Raw genomic sequence first — 5835 nt, 5'->3', positions numbered from 1 at the left:
AATTTTGGTGGTCCTAATACCTCATACATCGAGAAATCTATACTCAACCACTGAGCTACAATCTTTGAACCTAAACTCCCTCTCCCCCACAAAAAAAAAAAAAAAGGAAAAGAATGGTATAATTAGCAGAAATAGAACATGTCTTTGATTTTATGAAACTCTGCTCTTTTGTGATAGATAAAAATTTCTCTCTTTACATCACATAATTTGCATTGACCTAGAAAGAGATTAGAATTTCTAAGGCAGTATGATCCTTCATAAAGAAATAAAGATTTATATAAATAATAAAATCTTAAAGCAACAAACTAGGAATGAAGAGCTTTAAAATGTTTACCTTTATCAATTCTATGCCTGAGAATCTCTGTTAAAGAAATAAATAATTCAAAGATTTATGCTGACAAACATCATTGCTAAATTTAGTACCAAAAGAAAATCCATTAACTACTCAAAAACATAGACTGGAAAATAAACCATAACATTCTGTATGAGGAAATATATATAAATGTTAATGTAGAGAAATTTTATAAATATATTAGACAATGGGTACAAAATAATATTATATAAACAATTCAAGACACAAAAATTTATATGTATGTACAAATATATAGCATGCATAAAATTTGTCTTGAAATGCTATCTTGTTTATGGTACAGAAATCTCTGGCAACAAGAATAAATATAGACCAGTGAGAAAGCATCAAATGTCACATTTAGAAGCTTCTTTACAAGCAATAAAATGAAGGAATTTTATGAAATTTAAAAAATATTTGCAAAACAATAATCTGAGGAGGATTTAGTGACAAAATATATATAAAATACCAAGAGCAAAGCATCAAAAGGCTTGATATAAGATGGGCAATGGACAAACAGTTCTCCAAAGAGGACATCTAAATGTCCAACAAGGATTTGAAAAGTTAATCACACAATATTTACATCAAGGAAATGTAAATCAAAACCACATAAATGATTACCTCACACCTCTTGTGATAACTTATCAGCAAAGTAAATGTTGTTGAAGATATGGAGAAGAGAGAATCCTCAAACTATGTGGTTGGGAATGAAAACATATGATGCAACCATTAGGTGATGCAATGTGTAACATCCTCAAAAAATTTAAGATTAGAACTACTCTAAGATCAGACAATCTCATATCTTGGTATTAATCAAAAAAAATTGGAACGAAGATTTCAAAGCCTTATGCACGCTTAGGTATCACACCATTATAAAAACTTCGGAGTGAAAATATTTAAATGTTTAGTAAATTAATAAGGAAATGTATCATAAATAATTATACATATATAGGAATAAATGAGGAATTATTGTTCAATAGTATAGAGCTTAAGTGGTGTAAGTACAAAAAGTTATGGGGATTTTGTGTATAATATTGTTCTTGAGTTTAATAATGTGCTGGAAAATTAAGCATTTGAGAAGTTACAAACTTACATTATACATTTTCTTTTCACAATTAAAATTAATTTAATTCTGTAATGCATAAAATTGCTAGTATGGCATGACAAATGTGGTTGATATTAAGTAGACAATGCTGGATTAATATTTGAATATCTCAAACATTCACATTTGCCAAATTAGTCGAATAAAGGAGAAGAGATTTGATTATCTCATTATAAAACCAAATGAATTTGATAAAATAACGTATATCTTCTTAAATTAAAACTTTAGTTATTTAGAAATATACAGAAAATTTCTCTATTTGAAAAGAATATAAAACACGCGTATATAAAGCACTTGTTTGATTAAATAAGACGTTGCACTTTAAGTCTCATGAGAATATGGGAATATCTTATCACTAAAATAAGTCCTAAAAGAAATACTCAGATTGTTGATTGGTTGTTAAAAACTGCTACTTTAAGTAAAATGATGTATAATGAAGGTAGATCCTTGACAAAGGTACTTTCATTTCAACAAGAACTGAATTACTTTTCTCAAAGGATAGAAAATGTTGTCAAAGAATTGCTGTGCTTCTTTTAACATTATATTGGCAGCTATAGTGCTATAATGCAGAAAATAGAAACTCTTTCTCTACTTCCAATTTTGTTGTCTTCAGGGGCCAAAGTGATAGCACAGTAGTAGGGCATTTGCCTTTCCTATGAATGACTGATGGTTAATTGCATGTGGGTTAATTCCCTAGCATCCAATGTGATCCCCTGAGCCTGCCAGGAGTGATTTCTGAGTACAGAGCTAGGAGTAACTCCTGAGTACCTTCAGGTGTGGCCCCAAAACAAAAACAAACAAAAACAAAAAATGTGTTGTCTTCTATGAGCTTGGTTTTATGTATTTTTCTCTATTTTGATTTATTTTAACCCTTTTATTTATGTTTTGTTATAGTAGTTCATTGTTACAAAAATGTTAAATGTTATGATATTGATGTAACAGTGAGTTCTCTTGTGTCTCACTTATAATACTAGTAATCTTGGATATTTATTCATATTGTTCAATATCTCAGGAGATTTCTGTTTTCTGCTATTTCCCAAAGAGTATGAATATAGTGTAATTTATGTTTTCATTTTATTTTAGATGCTAGCAGTACCCTTTTATATTTTTGCCAATGTTTATACAGTTTCTATATAAATTTCTTTACAAATTATCTCATGGTCTTGTAGTTTTATGTGCACAAGTAACTGCTACAGAATTAGTATACATTTAATTTATAGGTAGTTTTACAAATTAGTTAAGTGATTTTATGGTTACATTAAAACATTTTGAACATTTGAATTGTCCTATATCATTTCCAACATATCATCATTGCATGCTATTCTTTTCAAATGAATCAGGATGGTTAGTACCATTTTATTCACTTAGAAATTGCCAATATCTGTATAGATATATATCTTTTGTGGGAAGTCTTTTTAAGTTAATTGCATCTTCATGCCAATTTTGACAGCTGTTTTCTTACTAATTTTGATTACATGTAATGTACTATAATTGTTTAATTCATCTAGGTCATTTATAATTTTAGATTTTCTTATTATATGTTACCTTTATATTTTTTAACAATTAAAAAAATAAACATCTCTCAAGAATTTTGCTTAAATTATTAGGAGTAGCCAGTAAGAAATTTTAATAGGTTGATTTATAAAGATTTATAATATAAATGATTTATAATATAATATATATAATTGATTTATAAAAATTTATATTCTCAATCAAAAATAATATATTTGCAATGTTTTGACTAGGATTTTCTTGTTAGGAGTCATTTGTATGACTATTAATTTTCTACAGCAGATATAATTGATAAACTATATCATATGTAATATAATATATATTTATATTATGATATCAGACATGTTATTATTTTATATATTATAATAATAAATACTATAATTATAACATAATAATTACATAACATAATTTATAATATTTTATATAAATGCAATAATTATATAATATGATATCATATATACACATATACATAGATACATATTTTTAACCAACAAAAGTCACTTCTTTTATCCTGCCCCCAACATGAGTATAAATGCCTAAAACTTGTTCACACACACAGAAACACAGAAACACAGAAACGCACACACACCAATACATACGGCTAACTTTTGGCTTTGTTGTTTGTTCAGGCATCACTCCTGGTGATGCCTGGGGATCATGTGCAGTTCGAGGGACTGCTGCATACAAGACAAATAAATATACTCCCTTTCCAAGTCAAGTTTATTAATTTCTGTAGTATTCATGCTTCTACAGTAGATCTACTTTCCATAGTCTTCCTCTTGACAAGAAGAGCTCCTGAAACTTTGGCTCAGTTTACGATTACTATTTAAAAGGAGTCTAAGTGATTGCAGTTTGTCTATAATATGAATTCACAATTTATGTCTTGAAGTATTATACGATAAGAGTATATATATTGCTTATATGTAAAATATATACTTTTTCTCTCTATTATATATTATATAAGTATTACATATAATAATTATAAATATTATATATATATATTTTAAATATGGAAAGCTTCACGAATTTGCGTGTCATCCTTGTGCAGGGGCCATGCTAATCTTCTCTGTATCGTTCCAATTTTAGTATATGTGCTGCCAAAGCGAGCACTATATATTCTTATATTATATCTTAAACTCTTTTTTAAAAAATAGTCCTTCTTGTTGGGAGATTTTTTTCTTCTGTTAGTCATTTCATTAGGGTTAATGGGATCCAGCAGAAAACATAGTTTTTTGGTAATCATTTGGGAGCCGTTTTTTTAACTAACTGATTCATGTACTTCATACAGAAGCCTGAGAGAAGACAACACTCCTATATTCTAGAACTCACCAGAATTATTCAAAGTAACCAAAATCCTAAACAGTTTAGGTGTTTCCAGTGGAAATCCCAATAAAGATTTTAATTTAATGTTATCTAGTGCTTCTGTCTCCTACCTCTAAACCACTTTGTATTTTTTTTCATGTGAAATGATATGGAGAACCTCTAGACTCTAGAATCTACATATATATGAACATTATTTTCCAGACTCTCTTCTGTTTCTTCTGTGACTAATACACTATCTAGAAAATAATACAAAACAAAAAAACCAAATACTTCAAAATCCTTCCTCAACATATAAATTCTGGACTGTAGGTTAAAGTATTGCTCTCATATCATTACTAAATTAAACTGAAATAACCTAAATGAAAATAACTAAATGATAAACACATTTATTATTATCATATCAATTTAACATACAGTAAAATTATATATAATTTTATATATAAACCTTAGAAAATACTGACACAAAAACTGACATGTAAACATGGTACTAGATATACTTCACTATTTTAGTTTTATTTTAAATGTTTCCAGCAGTGTTTGGTAATTTTTGAAAAACTTTTGCTACTTTAAAGTAATTTGTGACTTAATAGTTTTCATCCTGTAGAGAGAATATAAAATAACTATTAGAGATAAAGAATTCTAATATTGAATTAATTTTTAATTTAGGCACTAATTTACAAAGGTTCTCGTGGTTTTAGGCATACAATTTTTCAACATCTATCCTATCACCGGTGTAAACTTTCTTTCAACAATGGTCTATTACCCTGCTTGTCTTCTTGACATGTACCTTGGTAGTTGAGTTAATGTAGTTGGATCACATACTTTCAGGTTTATTGGTTCTATGGTTCAAATTTATTGTTAAATAACTTCTTCATTGCCAATGTGTCTGAGGTCACTGCCACCTATCCAAGTTACCTTCTGTTTGCCTCTTTCTTATTTCCCCAACCTTATGGGGGAAAGTTTCATTACCTAGTCTCAGTTCTATATTCCGGGCAAAATAGAGAATTTTAGAAGTGCCAAAGCTCATAAATAGAAAAAATTCTGTACATTTATTGAACGTGCTAAGAAACCTGTATTTCTTCACACCTTTGTTAAATGTCAAACAAGTTACATTTACCAAGTAGTTTCAAAGACTAAGGAGTCACTACATAACATTTAGTGAAAATGCAATGTATAGGAATATTAATTTATGAACAGAGATCATACTGCAGCCAATTATTATCATTTATTAATTAAATTTGATAGTTACATAATTTATTATGCTACCTAAATATCTTGCTGACACACTGGAAAACATAAATACTATTGGTTTAAAATTGTCAGAATTATGATGCAAGTTAGTTGAATAAAGATTTATAAATACTATTTTAGACATTAAGTGCTTGTCTGTATCTTCTGAGAAATACTTGACAAGATGCCATTGGTCATTCAAAAGATTTATAGGTAGGTTGCCCCTTGAAGACTTTGAGGAGGACTTCATGATAGCCAAAATAATATGTGACTATAATGCATCTGGAGAAAAGGAAAGAGGTAAGGAAGGTCTCAGACT

General features: G+C 28.5%; 1 non-coding gene across 1 annotated transcript; it reads right to left on the bottom strand.

The window, feature by feature from the left end:
* Positions 1-3966: 3966 nt before the first annotated feature.
* LOC126026606 (U6 spliceosomal RNA) lies at positions 3967-4073 on the bottom strand. Its single transcript, XR_007501829.1, has one exon. It is a non-coding gene; the product is annotated as a U6 spliceosomal RNA (small nuclear RNA).
* Positions 4074-5835: the final 1762 nt, after the last annotated feature.

The sequence above is a fragment of the Suncus etruscus genome, chromosome 13 (assembly GCF_024139225.1).
Source record: "Suncus etruscus isolate mSunEtr1 chromosome 13, mSunEtr1.pri.cur, whole genome shotgun sequence".
NCBI lineage: Eukaryota > Metazoa > Chordata > Mammalia > Eulipotyphla > Soricidae > Suncus > Suncus etruscus.
This window is presented reverse-complemented; position numbering and strand designations above follow the sequence as displayed.